Source organism: Amblyomma americanum, chromosome 1 (genome assembly GCF_052857255.1).
Source record: "Amblyomma americanum isolate KBUSLIRL-KWMA chromosome 1, ASM5285725v1, whole genome shotgun sequence".
NCBI classification, from domain to species: domain Eukaryota; kingdom Metazoa; phylum Arthropoda; class Arachnida; order Ixodida; family Ixodidae; genus Amblyomma; species Amblyomma americanum.
In genome coordinates, this window is record NC_135497.1 from 18,379,620 (window position 1) to 18,398,743 (window position 19,124).

Below are 19,124 nucleotides of genomic sequence, written 5' to 3' on the forward strand. Positions count from 1 at the left end.
GGATTTCGGCCGGAAATCCTATTCTCGCAAACACTGACAAAAGGGCGTCAACTATATTTCTGTGGAGCTCTAGTCCTTCAACGGAATTGCTTCGGCAAATTTTGTGGCGGCACATATCATAGTAGGAAAGCACTTATAGCCTTATTTGCTTTAGGCAAAGGGCCTTCGGTGTCTATTACAAGCCGGCGGAAGGGTTCTGAGCTCAATGCAACAATTTTCAGTGGAGCCTTCCATGTCTCTCCCAGCTTGCCCACGCGCTGGCACGCATCGCGTGATTTTACGTAGCGTTCTGCATCTTTGAAACTATCCAACCAATAATATTTTACTAATAGCCGCTCCTTTGGTTTATTGATTCCCAGATGTCCTTCCCAGCGACTTCCGTGGCAGAGACTCAGAATGTCCGCTCTCTATTTTTCGGGCACGACCAGCTGATCAAATGTTTTGCCTTTTCTGTCCTGGTAGTGTTGGTATAGTAAGCCTCCCTTCTCATGCATCGTTATGTTGCGTCTCGCGATGCCCTCTGTAGCTGTAAGGTGCAGTCTTTCCAAAGTGGGGTCCTGCTTCGGTTTTTTTATAGGGACTCCCTGTTTACCTGCAGAAGGCGATAATAACTAGGCGATGTTGGAGATAAAACGGATCCTTCAGCGTTTTCTGTCTCCTCTACCGACTTTGTGGTTGAAGTCCCTTGTCGCTGATCTGCTCGGTCAGCTGTCTGGCTTTCATTCCTCGTTGGTTCCCTTAACTCCTCATTTGTTTGCAACAATATGTTGGCTGGTGCGTCTCTGGCTACCTGAGGTTCGGGAATCTGGCTTAGGTGAGATGCGAGGTGACCAGTTTTCGACCTTGTCAAAGCTTTTATCTCCCCGCTTCCGAGCTTCTGGCCGCTCTCGCGTAGCAATTGGTCTGATCGATTCGAGAAGAGGTAAGGATATTGAAGTGGCACGGCCTTCGAAACTGCAGCCTCAGTGATTAGCTCTCCAAACGGTCCACAAAATTCTCACTCTAGCTATGGGAAGGCATACACTGTGTTATTCTACTGCCTGTTTTATCCACGAGACTTCTCCCGTAAAATCGTCCACTGACACGTAAGATGGCTGGACAACGTCCATCGTCGCGGCGCTATCACGAAGCACCCTGCACGGTTTCCCGTTAACGTGCAACTCGTGCAGGTATGGCTTAAGGAGCTCTATATTCTCGGCGTTATCCTCGACGCACGAGAACACTTAACGTTGCTTTGTCAATTAGCTGCAAAGTGCCCGACACCATTGCAGTGGTAGAAACGAAATGGCCTACTAGCCTCAAACCCTTTTTTCGCGGCTTTGTCGGCTCCCTGTCTCTTTGCCTGTTCTTCTCGCTTTTCTGGCGCTACCTTCGTTGCCTCCGATTGCTCCGAACTTCTAGCACTTCGCGTCTTTCTGCTAGGCCCTTTATCTCGCATCGCGTTTCGAGCGTGTTACGCACCCTCTTCAGTGCGCAACCTTCTGCTCGAAACGTACTCCTCTGCTAGCTCAGCGGCCCTTTCAACTGTGTCGACTTTTTCCCTGTTTTGAACGCACAGTTCCACCACTTGGGGAATGCTTCGGTAAAATTTCTCAAGGCAAAACACTCCGGATTTTGTCTCGGCTTTCGTAAACCGCGACTACTTTTAGCCACTCTAGCAGATTCGTTTTTAGGCCATATGCGAAATCCGGATAGCGCCTCGCAATCGGTTTTCATTGTGCTCCTGAAGCGCTGTCGGAAAGCTTCGGCTGACATCCGGTACCTTTTCAGCAGACTAGCTTTGACTATTTCGTAGTCAGCTGCGTGTTGTGTGCTAAGTCTCGCTATGACTTCAGCTACTTTACATGGCAAGAGTGTCAGAAGCTGTTGCGGCCATGTACTGCGAGCAAAGTTCTCCCTTTCTGAAGTTTTCTCAAAGTTTCCCAGGTACAATCCTATGTCCCTTCCACTTTCATAGGGCTGCATGAATCTGTTCATTCTTTATGATTGTACATCGCTTGCTCTCACAGGAGACTCGGGTCTCGTACTGTAGCCTATCTTCCGATTTTCATTTTCAAGCTGCAATGGCTTTAGATTTCTTTCATCTTTTTCAGCTTCCCACCTTTGCCGTTCCTTCTCTCTTTCCCATTCCGCTTCCTTTTTTCTTTTTCTTCCTGTACCAAATTCCAGGTATCTACCAGCTGATAATCCTCTATGTGTTTTTGAATTGTGTTGCATATTTCAGGTTTTGTAATTTTGCCCTGTGCTTCTGTTGACAGTTCCTCGCATACCAACAGCAAGTCCGACTTTGAGAATTTCATAAGGTCCATGACAACGCTTTCTCCGCTTTGGCAATTCTATCTGCAAAATGTCGTGAGATTACTCTTTCTCAATTGACATACACTTCCCAGTGATTCTAGGTTATTTTCTGAAAAACTGAAGCCTGGCGAATTCTATCGGAAAATGCTGAAACGCTTACCGGATGAGAAAGCACGATGTCGCACGGTCCATCCCACCGCTCCAACAAGTCTTTAGAGATGAGGGATCCTTGAGTGAGCTGACTCAGCGCCGCTGGTCCCTTCTACGAATAATGTTGGCGGGCTTGGTTCTGAAGGAAACTGTACAGGGGGTTTAATTACATTATTTACAAGATTTAGGAAATCCTTGAAGGGTGACGGGGGAAGGTCGGAGGATCTGAGATCTGAGGATGATCGAGGATTCCTTCTTCACGGCACTCGTCGTCCGGTTTTAAAAGGGTCCGGTCCCTAGGATTCCAAAGGTTCGAGGAGGTCTTCGTCAGGTTGAGCGTTGCCTAAAACTTGCGCTGTCGTACACACACACACACACACAAACACACACACACACACACACACACACACACACACACACACACACACACACACACACACACACACACACACACACACACACACACACACACACACACACACACACACACACACACACACACACACACACACACACACACACACACACACCACTGGGCCATCGCGCCCCCTCAGAGAAAGCGTTATCTTCGCGTCCGAACGAGAGTTCTCACGCTGTCAAGGCTGGCATGTCTTCCGGGAAGTCCGAATGGGCGAGGCGCCGGTGAGCTAAACGGTCCCCGACGCGATTCGATGGACTTTGGCCATCTACGAACCACTTCGCTAGCCCATGGTTGCCCTCAGAAACGGCAAAGCAGAGTCTGAGGCTCTCGTCGACTAGTCGTCGCTCCCTCTTTCAGTCCACCACGTCCTTCGCGCAATTCCGGAGCCAGCCTTCCACTCCAGAATTGGTCCTCAGCTGCATTCGCTCTTCGGGCATGTGGTTCGACGTGAAGATGAAAAAGCAGCCCCGGCAATTGCACCTCTCTTGATATCATCATGAAACCAAAAGCAGGTACCTCGGGCTCTTCGTGAATAAGACAATTCTGTACATGCCAACTGCTTTCCGGTCCTCGCCGATATCCTAGTGACCTCCACCCACTTGGCACCCGCCTTAACTGTTACCGATAGGTGTCTGATTGAAATTAGAGATTTGTAGCCGGCCTTTATCAATAGCCATATCAGTTTTTATAATTTAGAAAACGCGATTACCCTCGAAGCTGTGGCGCAACAAATTGGGGTCATTTCTCATGCGGTGATTGTCAAGTGGTATGTCGCCACGGAGTGTCGTATTTTGAAGGACGTCGCTTTGCGCTCCCCGCGTGCACGCGGTTTTCGAACGGCACCAGGAATGGCACAAATTTGTTTGTACCCGGGAGTCGAACCGGATTTTTTTTGGGTTCGGTTCGGGTTGGGGTTCACGCTTATCGGGTTCAGTTCCGTGTTCGGCTCCGGAGCGACATTCCGCTCCGATTCGAACCGGATCGAACCTGTTCCCGGTTCAAACAGGTTCAGGACCGAAAAAAATTCTGAACGTACATGTGTTTTTGTCAACCCTGTTATGCTGTTTGCTTTTCTGTGCGACATTGCTATACAAAATAAATAAATGAGAAAGTTTGTTTCATGACGCTATACCAAATGAACTCAAAATTAATATAAATTGCCAACGTATACGCCAGAATTCATCTGATGAGGAACATAAAACGAAACACTGGTGGATTCTGCATCAACAAAACCCTCCAGCCTTAGCGTTTTCGGAGAGCGAGTACCTATAGTAGCCCACCCCTGAGGCTCGTGCCAGTCGGGAATTTCTCCTGCGCAGAGTGCATATGCGGGCGCCGTCGGGACCGCCGCATGCGCCCTCTACCTTAACGCACACCACTGAGAGAGCAAGCTGCTCTGTATCAGCAGCCACACACAGGCGCCGCTCCTAAACCTTTCCAGTCACCCCACCGGCATACCTTCAAAATGTACCTTTCGCGTTGCCCCCTCTCCCCCCTCTTCCCCGACCCTCTGTCACATATGTGAGAATGAGCGAGCACCCCTCAACCGCCCAACCCCCACCCAACAAGAGCCTCGAAGGAAGACTGGCCGCCCCCAACAATGATGAACTTACCAAACATAGTTTCCTTAAATGATCTCTTCGACATCACCTTTGTAGTTCGCTTTATGTATCTCGACCCCTATAGCTTAGTATGTTCAAAAACACAGCAAATCGTGGCTGCTCGCTTGTACATTGTGAAATTAAGATTTTGGCCGATGATGAGGACTTCGACCTCTTATGTTCAGATAAAAAAGAGTATGGTAAAAAAAGCAGCCTTGGAAGGGCTGGAGCACTTTGTATCTTCACGGACACAAATTTGCAACATCTTCGTTGTGACACTGCTGCAAGTGCTGCATTCTGGGGGGAACAGGTACATACGCTGCATAAAATTTTTGTGACTTTTCTTAGGCGCTCTCAAAGCGAGCCTATATGTTGACAGAATTTTTCACTCCCTCAGAGACTGGTCATTCTGTCGTGAACTTTTTCTCCACCAACTTTTCTATTTCCCGACCTAGCTTTGTCAGGAGCGCCCTTCCAGTGGTTGTGTTGCTAAGTCTTCGTATTAGTGCATTGAGGTGGCAAAGAAGAAAGAAGCTATGCATACAACCTATCCCCGGAAACATGGATCCAAACCTCGATGCTAACAGGAGACAGGTTAAGGCATAATTTTATGAGAGGAACATGGGGCATCGGGACAACACAGTCCACACTGATGCCTCCCTATACCACCAAACACACAAAAATAGCGCGGTAGCAGTAGTTGTAAATTACCACGGAGAACACATCACAAGCTTCACCGCCGAAGTATCTAACATAACGGAGGCAGAGGAGATTGCTGTCGCCCTGGCAGCGAATGAAGGATATAGGACTGGGAGATCCCTTAACATCTTAACGGATTCACAAGAGGCATGCCGGAACTATACTAGAGGCAGAATTAGCAGCACGGCACTCAAGATCCTCAGTAGAGCTATGCTTCCTGAGGGACGACCAATTCACAACATAATCTGGATACCGAGTCATGCAGGTATCAGGGGCAACGAAGGGGCAGACAACCTAGCTCGAGGAATGACCAGCCGAGCAGCAACGTCGTTAAGCCCGGAGGGGCCCCACATTAATTGCGGGGACAGCTATTCGGAATTAATAAACCTATATAAGGGGCTAAGATTCCAATACCACCCACAACATAAAGCATTATCCGAGGAGGAAGCCACAGGATGGCGAAGACTGCAAACAGGTTCCTTCCCAAACTTATACATATTAAACAAGATGTTCCCCACACAGTATAGCGCCAACTGTCCGTGGTGCGGAGCAAAACAAACACTATATCATGTCACATGGGAGTGCGGAAGAAATCAAGCATTCCACAAACCCAAAACACCAAGTGCGGAGCAATGGCAGAGCCGGCTCACCAGCTGCGAGCTAGGGGTCCAAAGGGCCCTCATAGCACACGCAAGCGAGGTGGCCCGACTCAGTGGAGCCCTGGACTAGGGGCCCACCCACGGCCAAGGAGGACCCAAGCTTCAAGAGGAAGACTTCGTCCTCTACTGCTACTACTTCCTAAAGGAACCAATAAAGTTTTTCATTCATTCATTCTCTGCAAACTTGTTTTATGGGGTTCTACTTTCTAAAACCACAAACAACCCATTTCTGGGAGGTATGCTTAGTAGGCGACTAAATATACTCATCTGTCTTTTTTGGATATGGCCATGAAAAAGTTTGGGTTGACTTTTTTCTGCTTTCTCACTCGTACCTTTCCCTTCAATACCTGTACGGGCTCTCCAAAAGGCAGAAGACAAAAGTTCTGATCGGCGATTAACTCCTATACCCGTAAACCTGAAGCCTTACCTAGCCTTTCTTGACCGTGTATAAAAGCGAATTCAGCGAATATAGGTTCAATCGGCCGCAGACCCCCCCGCCCCCCATATACTCATACTACTGAACAGAATTTGGGGTACCATTTCGTCAACTAGTCTGTGATACAAGCTGCTTTAAGTCAATCCATTGTTTTTCTTCAAAGTTGAACTAGCCACGCCAGCCTTCAGCGAAGCCGTGTAAGGTGAACGATGGGTCTCTGCAAAATAGTTAAAGGAAAGATAACGGGTAGTGCCGGGCCGCCAAACTAACTTATCCCATACGAGAAATATAAAATAATGATTACAAACATACCAACAAAATCGCACCCTGAAAACAGAAGCGAACAGCGTGCCCCATTGATCGTCATATTAGAAGGTTTGAAACAGCGACTCAGCAGCACAGCGCTAGCACGTAATCAGTTCTATTCATACATCTTCATTATAAAAAAAGGAAAAGGAATCAGCTACCACATGATCACACATTCATAACAGTTTTGCATTTTTTCACCTTTGTAACACAGCTATGCTGGTACGTTCATTTCGTGATGCGGTGTTTCGGCATAATAAGTGAGCTTCAGAGAAAGAACACGGAACCGGAGACCAAAAAGAGGTTATCCGGAAGGATATAAAAGTGAAATTATTTTTATATCTGCTTGTATTTCTCAACGTGAATAAACTGAAGCAGTGTGAGATTCTAAAGGGGACGACACCGATCAAAGCTTCGACGGCGTTATACAGGTTTTTCCGGCTTCGTACTTTTTTAATCAAATCAGTATGTGTCCTTGTTAGGAACCACTGAATCACAATCTCTGACCTGGGCCAACTACTCCAGTTTCTGTTAAGTCAGCTAGTAAAGTATTGCAGTAGGATCCCTTTTATTCGACTGCAAGGCAAAAGCCATGACGTCCGCGCCGGCAACGAGCATGAACACGAAGCAGTCTTGCTTGGGGCCATCCGCGCTACGACGAATTTATTGCGTGCTTCTTAGACTGAACTTATTCGTTTGCGGAATCAAACAAAGCTACCGGGGGTCAACGTGAGTTATGTGCTTTGCGCCCTCTCTTGGTGTGAGCCGACCGGCACGCAACTACGGGTGCTACGACAGCGGGACAGGGGGAGTGTAGGGTGGCGTGCCGGGACAGCAGCACTAATTCCAGGAAGGCCAGAGGGGTGGGTCCTCTTGTAGGCTCAGGCTCAATGGACATTAAGGCGCAGCACCAAAAGCTAATAGCGGACTGCGGCATCGGGTTGTCTAGACAGCGTAAACTGTACACCAGGCGTCATTGCATGAGCATTGCGGTGGTGCGCTCCAACTCTGCGTAGGAATCGGCGCTCGTCGGAGTAAGACACGGGAACTGCAGAAAGTCTCGACCTCAAAATTTCGACCTCATTGAATGACGACCTAACTCAACCACAAACTCACGCGTGAGGTTGAAGTCTGATTTGCAGACCTCACTCACAGAATTTCGAGCCGTAGCCGACCTCACGAGAACCTCACCTCACTGCGTGAGGTTGAGGTCGACCTCATGAGGTCGAAACCTCATGACGTTGCCCACCTCTGGTGAGGTTACCTTCCTAAACACCAGACTTCCCCTATTTTGTTGTAGCGCACTAGGGGGTATTTTCGGCATACCTAGTGCAGACAGTTTTCGGTGGCTAAATCTGCGGGGTTGCACATCTCTCTTTATCTCAAGAAAGACAAGGCTTCAATTTATCTCAAAAAACATTTTCAAGAATTAGTGGCTTCGCTGAAACACCTAGTATATCTGCTGTAAGCTTTTCCTTCAAGTCAGCCTTAGAAGGCATCATTTCACGTGAGCCTTACGCCTGGCATGGTTCTCAGCGTTCTTCATGCACACTCTGGCGGCAGGAAATGAGCTCTATGAGGGACGAAGCGTCAAGAACAGACATGACACTGTAGCTTTCGGGGGGGGGGGGGCGGTATTTACCTTTGGATCCCGTAAACCAATGTGACAAGAGTGATTGTAAGCATTCTTTACGCTATTTGACTACAAAGAGTGACCCAGTGAAAGAGTGAAGAGGGAAACAAAATTATGGGGGCACCTTAGCAATTCTTGCGCAAGTAAATGCAAGAGCGTTTATACTCTTCGCTGAGTGTGTCGCTCAGCTGTGGTCGGGGGCTTGGGGGGATGCACGTTGTTTCGCTGCTTTGTGATGGTCTCGTACTTCGCACGCAGTGAATGGCCTCCTCCGGCCACGCTTTTCTGTCTCGCCGGATGTAGACGCGAGTGATTCAACTTCGGATGAAGAAGACTCCATAAGCCGCGTATATTACTACATTGGCATGGCCATGGCACTGTGTACATGTACCACATCTTTGGGGACAGTGACCACTTTCCAGTGCACGCGAGTGAGGGGCCTTAATTGAGCGCAGTCGGCTCTGTTATCCGGCTCGAGGGGAGCCTCCAAGCCAGTTTCCATTCACCGCAGAAGTCGCGTTGCTTTTCTCCATCTGCCCCTGGCTTGTGATGTCCTATCGATCCAGGAGGGGTGATGATATAATTCGAGGGCAGCGTTCCGGCCACGCATTTCTGCTACGGCTTTCTGATGACGGCCGGGTTTTCGCTCAACGAGCCAAGTAAAGTGCCAACTCCGAGGGCGCTTCACCCATCGTCGGCGCTCTTGGCCTACGCCGGAACGGGCGTTGAAAAGGGGCATTCGTCTCGATCTTCCTGGTTCTGGATCGCTCCCCCTCGAGTCGAGGCAAAAAATTCCATGCCGCGAAGGAAGAGGGTTTGGAAGGGCGTTGAAAGGAAAACTTAAACCGTTAAAAGTTCCGGGAACCTGAAAGAGTCACCGAGAGCCCCGCGGTCCTGCAATTGTTGTAAACCGGGCTTCGGTTGCAACGTGTGCGCGACCGCGTCTGCGGTGGCGCCGAGGTTCGCTGGCGTCTTCTGCAGTGCGCATGCGCAGACCGGTGCCGACTCGTGCGCGACCGCGCCTGCGCAAGCGCCGAAGTTCGCTGCGTCTTCTGCAGTGCGCATGCGCAGACCGGTGCCGACGCGTGTGCGACCGCGCCTGCGCAAGCGCCGAGGTTCGCTGGCGTCTTCTCCAGTGCACATGCGCATAACGGTTCCAAGGCGTGCGCGCCCGCGCCTGCGCTGGCGCCGAGGTTCGCTGGCGTCTTCTTCAGTGCGCATGCGCAGACCGGTTCCAACGCGTGCGCGACCGCACCATCGCTAGCGCCGAGGTTCGCTGGCGTCTTCTTCAGTGCGCATGCGCAGACCGGTTCCAACGCTTTCGCGACCGCGCCTGCGCTAGCGCCGAGGTTCGCAGGCGTCTTCTTCAGTGCGCATGCGCAGACCGGTTCCAACGCGTTCGCGACCGCGCCTGCGCTAGCGCCGAGGTTCGCTGGCGTCTTCTGCAGTGCGCATGCGCAGACCGGTGCCGACGCGTGCGCCACCGCGCCTGCGCAAGCGCCGAGGTTCGGTGGCGTCTTCTCCAGTGCACATGCGCATACCGGTTCCAAGGCATGCGCGACCGCGCCTGCGCTGGCACCGAGGTTCGCTGGCGTCTTCTTCAGTGCGCATGCGCAGTCCGGTTCCGGCGCACGCCAAGAGCGCCAACGCTGGACGCGCACGCCCAGGAAGCACCCTTGGAGTTTGCGCTTAATGCTCTGGCATTAACACTGGCCGACGACTACGCTTCTGGGTAATGCGATTTCGGTGCGCAGCTGCGGCGGTATTGTAACCGTAGGCAACCGCATAAGGAATCACACGTTAACTAGCGGATATACACAGACACAGAGAGAGGTGGACTAGCGTGCGTCCTGTTCCACCTCTCTCTGTCCGTGTATATGCGCTAGTTAACATGTGCGATAACGACAACAATTGAGGGCCTTAGCGCGTAAGGAACACTCTTCAGCTCTAGCCTTTAACAGAAACATTGACACATTTTTTTAGCACACATTTTTGACTATATCCTTTTTTTTCTGGGTTCCAAGTAGACACCAGATGGTTTTTGTTGTGAATGTTTTATTGTTCCCGCTTGTTTATTTTCTGCATGCGATTTATATTGGCTGTTTGTTTCCTCGCAGTATGACTTAGCCCTGCATGCTATGCTGTATAAATGTGTTCCTTTTATGTTGATCGAACCTTTGTTCAACGATGTGACTGTACCTGCTGTTGAGTGATGTGTTTGGGAAGGGGGGAAGGGGGCCGACACTGAGTCAGGCATTAATTTGCCTTTATGTCTGCCTCCTAGGCACCTATTACTGCTGCCTGAATAAAATGACTTTGACTTTGACTTTGACTTAATACCGAACGGATGCGAGTCTAGTCGCTCTGGCTTTCGGCTTGGGCAGCGTGCAGCGGTTCGCCGCAGATGAGACTCGGCACGGGCGAACGAAGCACTTGGGTGCCATCTCTTTTAAAAGGTCGCCTCCGCGGAGTCTGTCTTTTATTTGCCGCCCTACCCTCTTCCCCGTACTTTCTCCTCGCGCCCTCTTAGCTATCGGCGTGCTTCCACTACGGCACCACCTTCTCTCCCACTTTCCTCCGTTCCCTTAACGGCGCGGTTCGGGTGTACACCGAGACAATTACTGCGCCATTTCCCGTTTTTCCTGCACTGCGCTCCGCGTTCCGCGAGTTCTACCTTGAGCGATTAATAACTGGACGCCCCAATCCAGTTGTAGTGCTGTGCGCCTGCGTGATTTAATTCCTCTAAAATGAACTAATCACGCGCACAACCTGGACGCATTTCTTATTCTGTAAATAGTTTGTACATATTACTTCTCCCCCTATGCTCTCTTCCTGTCCCCTCACCTCTTTCATTTCATTTCTCCAGTCTGCCTGCTATCCTTTATTTCCGCTGCCCCAGCTCAGGTGCTTCAGTACTGATGGCGGATGCCGGGGCTAGCAAAAATCTTTTCCTTCCTTTTTACTATTATTTAAATAAAAAACCACTACCACCATCGCTCCCCGTTCGCTCTCTCTCATTCTCCGCTGTGCTGTTCGCTCTGCCGATTACGCCGAGGGACGCCGCTCAACCCATGAACGGGGGTCGACGACTTCCGCCCACGTGCGCGCACTTCGCGCCTGCCGCAGCCGCCGATCTGGACTCGCCAGATCTTGGCGCGCGTCGTCCGGAGAAACCGGAAGCTGACGCAGAAAGCCCGCTCTTCTTGTGTGACCTTTTGCGCCTTCCGCCGCTAACATGGCCACCACGGCCGACCAGATATACGCAGTGATTTAGCACGGAAATGTGCTTATCGTGAAAATAAACGCTACGTCAAGCATGAAATGTCACTTTTTTTCCCGAAAACATCACAGAACCTTGGATCGCAATGCCAGCGTTTCTTCCCTGTAGCGAAAGGTAACCAAGAAAAACTTCGGCGCCGCTAGGCCATTAAAAACTTTCGGTTTAAAAACCGGCCGCAAAGCGCAAGAGCCGCAGCTAAAGCAATAGCCGGTCTTTCGGCTGCAGTCGACTGCCAAATGATGCGATGATGTTGACTTCTCTGCAATGCATGAATGCTTTATAGTCACGTGGTCGCGAACGGCACACGAAAAAAAAAAACGTAGAACCCGCTGCGGTGGCTCAGTGGTTAGGGCGCTCGGCTGCTGATCCGAAGTTCCCGGGTTCGAACCCCTCCGCGGCGGCTGCGTTTTTATGGAATCAAAACGCTAAGGCGCCTGTGTGCTGTGCGATGTCAGTGCACGATAAAGATCCCCAGGTGGTCAAAATTATTCCTGAGCCCTCCACTACGGCACCTCCTTCTTCCTTTCTTCTCTCACTCCCTCCTGTATCCATTCCCTTACGGCGCGGTTCAGGTGTCCAACGATATATGAGACAGATACAGCGCCATCTCCTTTCCTCAAAAACCAATTATTATTATTATTAACTCAGGCTCGTGGCTAGTGCTGCGCGGCGCGGGTGAGAAGGGAAGCGCTGTTATGAGCTCGTAGAGGAAGACTACAGAAGCTCACAAACAAAACAATCTCAAAGATGATGTTATTTTACATTTTGAGCTTGAAACAGATTTGTATTAACTAACAATTCGGTGCAAAATGCAATGAAGTTGCAATGATGGCATTGCTGGAACTGCACCGTCATGATGTGAATACAGCGTTGAGGTATACAAGCTGTTTTACCAGTATAGTTTTTTGCGCTGAATGCGAAGACTTGCGGGGTTTATATGCTCACTAGTCGGTTCACTCTCTGCAGTAAGATCCGTGAGCCGCACGAATATGGTTTATAAGATGTATAAAACAGTTTAACTTTACCGGGTACTCGGCTCAGTAACCACGGATGGAAACAACTCTTATTTATCAAAAAAAAAGAAAATTGCTGATGGCCTAGCTCTGTTAGGCCATGTTATACGCAGCAAAAGCGCGGAGACGTCTGCACAAGGAGACAGCTTTCCCTAGAGGCGCCTTTATTCATGGCCAATTCTCGAGCCGTCGTGGCGGAGTGGTAGCGTCTCCGGCTTAAACGTCAAAGGCCCTGGTTCGATTCCGAGGCTCGGCACAGGGTTCTTTTCTTTTATTCTGTGAGTGTGCGGAAGGATTCAGTGGCTCACATAGATGCCGCCACCGAATACGTTGGTTAGCGGTTAAGCGCATGCTCTGGTAAGGCGCGCTTATACTCCGGAGTAACGCGCGCGCGCTTCACGGCGATGTCACGCCGACGAAAGCGAGACAGACTATAGTTCAACTGCGCTTGACCGCTGACGCGTTCGGTGGCTTCGGCGCACTCTGACCGCACTGGCAGAGACTTGGAGCACGTCTATAATTCGCGCACATTGTGCCAGCCGCCGCGTTGTAACGGCATGTGCCTCCTCAGAGCACCGCCACGGCGAAATCGCAAGTTCGCGACCAGTAAAGACCCGCAGCGGTGGCTCAGTGGTTAGGGCGCTCGACTACTGATCCGGAGTTCGCGGGTTCGAACCCGACCGTGGCGGCTGCGTTTTTATGGAGGAGAAACGCTAAGGCGCCCGTGTGCTGTGCGATGTCAGTGCACGTTATAGATCCCCAGGTGCTCGAAATTATTCCGGACCGCTCCACTACGGCACCTATTTCTTTCTTTATTCTTTTACTCCCTGCCTTTTCCTTCCCTTACTGCGCGGTTCAGGTGTCCAACGAGATATGAGAAGGATACTGCGCCATTTCCTTTCCTCAAAAACCAATTATAATTTCATATGACCACTGAAGCTTTGCTTTGAAATTAACTGCAATGCATGTTGCCCACATCTCCCTCTCACCACGGCTACGTACCTCAAAGCGTGATTGAGGCGTTCACTGACACAGGGAGCCAGTTATGCGCTCTTCCCTTCGTCTCAAAATTATTATAGAACGTTGTCAACGCCAACGCCAACGAACACAATGAACGCCAATGGCCTATAGCTTCAGTGCCGCGTTTCTGCCACATCAACGCGTGCAGCGCACGATTCTTGGCATACGCTGGAACGGGCGTGGAAAAGGGGCATGCATCTCCATCTTCCGCCATGTAGCGCGACTGAGGTGTCCATTTTCCCAGGGGGGCAGTTATGCGCCTTTCCTTTGCTTTCGAGGCTTCCGGTCTTCATAGCTTTTGGCGCAGCTTCACACGCCACGGCCTGAAGGTCTCTGAAGGTCAAAGCGACGCGGTCGGCGAACCTCGCGGAAGACGGCGTAGTAAAGCGATCGCCTTAATATCACAGAAGTGTTCGACACTATTTAGTAACTTAGCTCGCGTGCACAGGATTTTTGCGTGCTCGAATGCGTGAAGTCGCGTACCTTGGGAATGCCGCTCAGCCGCGGGTAGCTGTAGCTGCGATTTTCTTCCGCACCTTTTTTCGCTTCAGGAAGGAAACACAGACATTCGGATCCTAGATTAAAAGGCCGTGTTCGCTAAAAAACAAGCGGCATGTAATGATTGATAAAGTCTTTATTACCGCGATATCGTTAAGGGCCCCGTGTCGCGAAAACCAGTGTCGTCGTCGGCCGGGAGCGAAAAATCTCAGAAGCATTAATAAATAAAACGGAGTAGGAAATTGGCCGAGTTGGGGAACCGAACCGGGGCCTGCGGAATGCGAGACGAACACGCTAACCACTCCACCACGCCAGCCCCATAGTTTGGAATGAACAAAGGCGCGTCTAGTGAATACGGTGTTGCCTTAGAAGAGTGCTTTAGAGACATGTAATGTGGTGTATATTAGTAATTATGAGCATGGAAATTAAAGAAGCCGTAGTTAAGCGAGTAGCAAAGTACGTTTCCGCTACTTATCCACGGTATGAGGACTCCCAGGGATCTATGAACGTAGAGAATGACCTTCTGCATATATGGACATTAACACAAAACGCTATCGCGTCATACCCTCAAGGCGGATCTTGAGAGTCACCTCCAATATTTTTCACGATATTAGCGGAATAGAGGGTTCACAGTGCGCATGCGCGCAGTGCTATCGGGAATGTTATAGCGTATACGTGCAATTTCCACAAGTTAGCGTTGCGGCTTCTGCGCATACAGCGTTGGTCAGAGGTCAGAATGCATGTAGTTACTCTTAGTTATGACCCTGTTTCCTTTTTGCTCCATTTTTGCGGCTGAACGCAGTCAGAACATAGGTCGCCCTTTGATTCGGGTTTGCAGTTCGAGAGCTGTTGTGCCATCGCCTTTTAAGTCTTCAGCATGATGAAGGTTGAGTCGCCGAGAACGACTATGGGACTATGTCCGTTTGATGTCGACCAAGAGGTCGCGGGTTTCGTCTCTGGCCGCAGCGGCACCATTCAAAAATACACGCATGTTTGTACTGTAAATAAACGCATGTGAAGGAAATATGTGGAGATACTGGCTATGGTGCACCGCTGGGTCATGAGACATTCGACAACTTAGCGTAATTCACGCAAAAGCGTTGCGTACGGAATAAAATTCTGGGCACATGCTCATTACGCTATTGAGGGTTGCGTATGCACGCAGCTTTCACAGAACGGCGGCGCTATGCCAGCCGGTTCGGGCAGAAGTGACTCCTCAGCGCAATAAATATCTCTAAATGGCGATACACATGTCTGTGTTCGCGTTGCGTCATGAATCTGGTAAGCTAACTTGTAAATGATAACTTAATGGTTTTGTTAGATAGGTTGCCCATTTCTCACCTTTTAAGTTTGAGTAAAGTTTCACTGTCCTCACAGACACTATCTGGGAAAAGCAGCGGGTCAGATTTTTGCATTTGATATTTCTTTGTTGACGACACTTTTTGCCTTGCGAAAAAAAATAAATGCTCTTAATGCATTAAGCATTGCAATGAGTGATCGCGGAGGTGGTTTTATTGCTGCTGCGGTTGAGTGCTTTGGATCCTTTTTGCCTGATCACGTCTCATTGCTTTGAGTTCGTCGTCCACAATCGTTGCGACGCCCCGGTAAAAAGGGGGGTGGTATCAGGGAGCAGTACTGGCTAATAGTGCACACCAGCAAGTAAATGCCACGCGACATTGAAATCGTCGCTTAATGCACGGAGAGATTCAAAGAAGCAATTAGTGCCGGTTATAATTTCGGTAATTGATGACATGACAAGTAACTAAACTACTAATGCTTGGTTTTTACAGGTGTTACTGCTGTTTGAAGATGGCCAACTCAAGTGTTGAGGAGGAGCTTTGCGACCAGCTAAACATTCAGCAGATCCCAGACAAGTACATCGGCTACATAATGTACTTCATGCTAAAGTTTCAGAACGACACATCAGAGTTTAGCCAGCCTCAACTGCGGCGCACCTTCCGTGCGTCCTATACGCTCTTCCTCGTGCTGTACGGCTCCCTCTTCGTGTCGTCTCTCATCGCTAACTGCTGGATGGTGTTGCATATAAATCGCGAGAAGCGGCCGCGAGAAACCGTGTGCGTCTACCTTTTCGCCAACGCTCTCAACGACATTTTCAAGCTGCTCGTCGTGATGCCCATTTCTCTCGTGACACTCTGCCTGCACAACTGGGTCTTCGGAAGCTTCCTGTGTTTTTCGTCGCCCATTGTGCAGGAGTTTCCCTTCTACCGGACCCTCCTGACGTTTGTGGCGATTGCCTGCGACCGGTACCGGTATGCCATGAACCCGACGAAGCGCCAGATGCCACCCTTGCTGTGCCATCTCGGCGTGTGCCTGGTGGCCGGAATCCTAACGCTGCCGTACGCGGCCTACACCAAGTTCCTCGAGCTGCAGCAGTACTTGGGCCAGCAGTTCCGGGGATCAGGCATCTGTGCCATCAACCTGACGGAGAACATCGAGGAGTACATCCGCGGCCTGTTCATTGTCCTGTATGCCCCGCCGGTCGCGCTGGTCATCTACCTCCACGTCAAGGTGAGCGTCTAGATCAAGGCCCAGGAGACGTCGCAGTCGCTCGCCCTGCACGCTCGGCGAAAGAGCAACGGCGGCGAAGAAGCGTCCGTAGCTTAGCGTGCATAGGGCCGGAGCATAGCGTGCACTTCGACCTGTCGTTCGCATTCGCCGTGCTCATCGCCTTCCTGCCGACGCTCGGGACGCCCTACCTGTTCCGCGTCTGGCACCTTAGCACTCGCCTCAGTGTGGACGCCTGCCAGTACCGGAAGCTGCGGCGCGTCTCCGGTGCGTCCGGAGGGGGCCGCAAGCTGCGCAGCAACTCGAGGGCCTGAACGGTCTGAATGGCCGGGATCGAACCCAATATGCCATCACCACTGAAGCCACAGTGCATGTGGAGAAGGCGGCCTCACGATGTTCAACCAAGTTCTGCGTGCTCCGCCGCGGCCCCTTGCGACAAGGCCGTGAAACGGCCACTGAACGTCGTAAGGCGCGTACAGCCATGATGTTTGCCTGTGCTGCACGTGCCATGATTGGTGTCCTCAGGCAATCTGTATGCGCCTTGCACGCGCTTCTCGTTGCAGGCGCGGCGTATAGGAGGTTTTCACTGGGGTCGTGTTGCCAGACGGCGCGAGCGTCTTCGCGGCACGCCCGCCATGTTGGTGGCCGTTTCACGCCAGTTCGCAGTGTCAAGCTCGCCGTGAGGTTCCCGGCCTATATTGCTAGAGATCCGTAACATCTTTGCACGTTATAAATGCGCCAACGTCCACTTTTCTTTGTGGAGCCGTTTGTGTGCATGAAGTTTGCAGCAGAATTCGTTAGTGCCATGATATAATTAACGAAGCTGCCTGCTCAGTGTTTCAGTTCGGAGGCCACCTCATGCCAAAGCTCGGCAGCAGAACTGGCCGGCTGCATTGCACGCAAGAATGAACACGACTTGCTGCTTTTTATATCAGTTAATAACTGTCTGCTACTCATCCAGAACACATCGTGGATAAACAGAACATGATTAATTGCCCAAATTCTGAAACTGGCGACGCAGAAACTCATATGTCCAGCGGCTGTTCCGCGAAATGCTTAAGCTTCGCAGACGGGTGCTTCAGCAGAAAGACATAGTGTCATAGCTGTCTTATTTATGGGAGAGTAAGTACTCTCATGCGCTCGCAGCATGAACTGCTGACCCAGCGAGAATGTTTTACAGTTTTGATTGTAGCAACGTTATGCTGCTTCGAATGCTCAAGACCTGGTATCTATAGGCTTGTTCGCCGCAATGCGATGTGCAGCGATTTCGCTAGATTCATTAGTAACACGTCACTTTCAGCAGACAGAGATCAATCAATCAATCAATCAATCAATCAATCAATCACTTTATTTCAGCTTCTTTTACAAAACTGAGGGTGGCAAGAAAAAAGCAGTCATTACGACCGCTTGACAAGCCTCGCCACCAAGTTAAGCTGACAAGTTAAGCTGGCTAAGCGAACAGACACGTCGATTTACCTCTCCTAGGCACCGTCAAGGAATGGCACGCTGCCATAGATTTGTAAGCTTTAATTTCTTAACCGGTCGGCATGTGCACAAGGCGGGTCACGATATCAGTGAATTCAACGCACGGCAGCAGTCCTAGAAGTCGCACACCGCACTGGCGCCTCCACATTTCAACGGGTGGCCGTTTTCACAAAGTGGAACCTTTTCAGCGTGCCCGCTCTTTTTTGTTTCACGCAGTTCATGACGTATCCCCCCAATCACATGGTTTTACGGAGCGGACAGACGCGAAATACACTCACAGATCACCGGCTAGTTGAATGCTGCGGCGGCTGCACGCGCGACTGCCAACGTGGCGAATGCTGCGCCGGCAACTAGCGCCCCTTGTGGATGACGTCACGTGAATACCTCCTGGGCCTTGTTCTTGCATCACGCACTTTGGGCGATCCGCTGCATTCCTCACCGCCGTATCGCCGAGACTTAATTTGGGGGGGGGGGGTGTCTCCTGTGTAGCTTTCACGAAGGAATCGAGGTGGGTTATGATGGAGGTTGTCAAGCGTAGACAAGATGCATAGAAAAGAATCTTTAAATGAACGGTGTTGCGGGCAGGGAATAAAATTGGTAAGATGCTTTGGATGCAAAATGTGGACAAAATTGATTTCGGTAATCTTGTCTACTCCTGTTTCTTTTTGATAGGTCTTTTCAGTCTATCTCTCTCTCTCTCTCTGTCTATCACTGACAGCTGGACCATCTTTGCTGCTCAAAATGATTTCCTATCAGCAGCTGCTGGAGTGGTACTATAGATGCTTTTTGTTGTGTCTAAAAGAAAGCGTGAAGATTCAAACGTTCTGACTGGACAAACTGTGCGCGTCTCGATGCACGGCGTCTGTTCGCCGCTGCGAGCGGATATCCCCCGGACCGGGCTCGCTCGTTCTTGCGTGCCTGCACCTCGCAACTGCCGCAGAATTTAGACCACGGCACCGTTTTATCCATAAAAATTATCCTAATGTACAGTGTGAATTTATATCGCATAGCTATGTGTCTAGGAGATGAGAGCAATTAGGAAACACTGCAAACAGTCTTTCAGAGCCTTTGAAGCGGACAAAGGAAGCATAATAAATGT

At 50.4% G+C, this 19,124-nt stretch overlaps 1 protein-coding gene and 1 pseudogene across 1 annotated transcript in view; both read left to right on the forward strand.

The window, feature by feature from the left end:
* The window catches only part of LOC144131005 (uncharacterized), a 303,799-nt gene that overhangs the window by 181,865 nt on the left and 102,810 nt on the right, over window positions 1–19,124 (forward strand). The gene's annotated exons all lie outside the window — the stretch shown is intronic.
* Window positions 15,824–17,115, forward strand: LOC144119439 (prolactin-releasing peptide receptor-like; annotated as a pseudogene).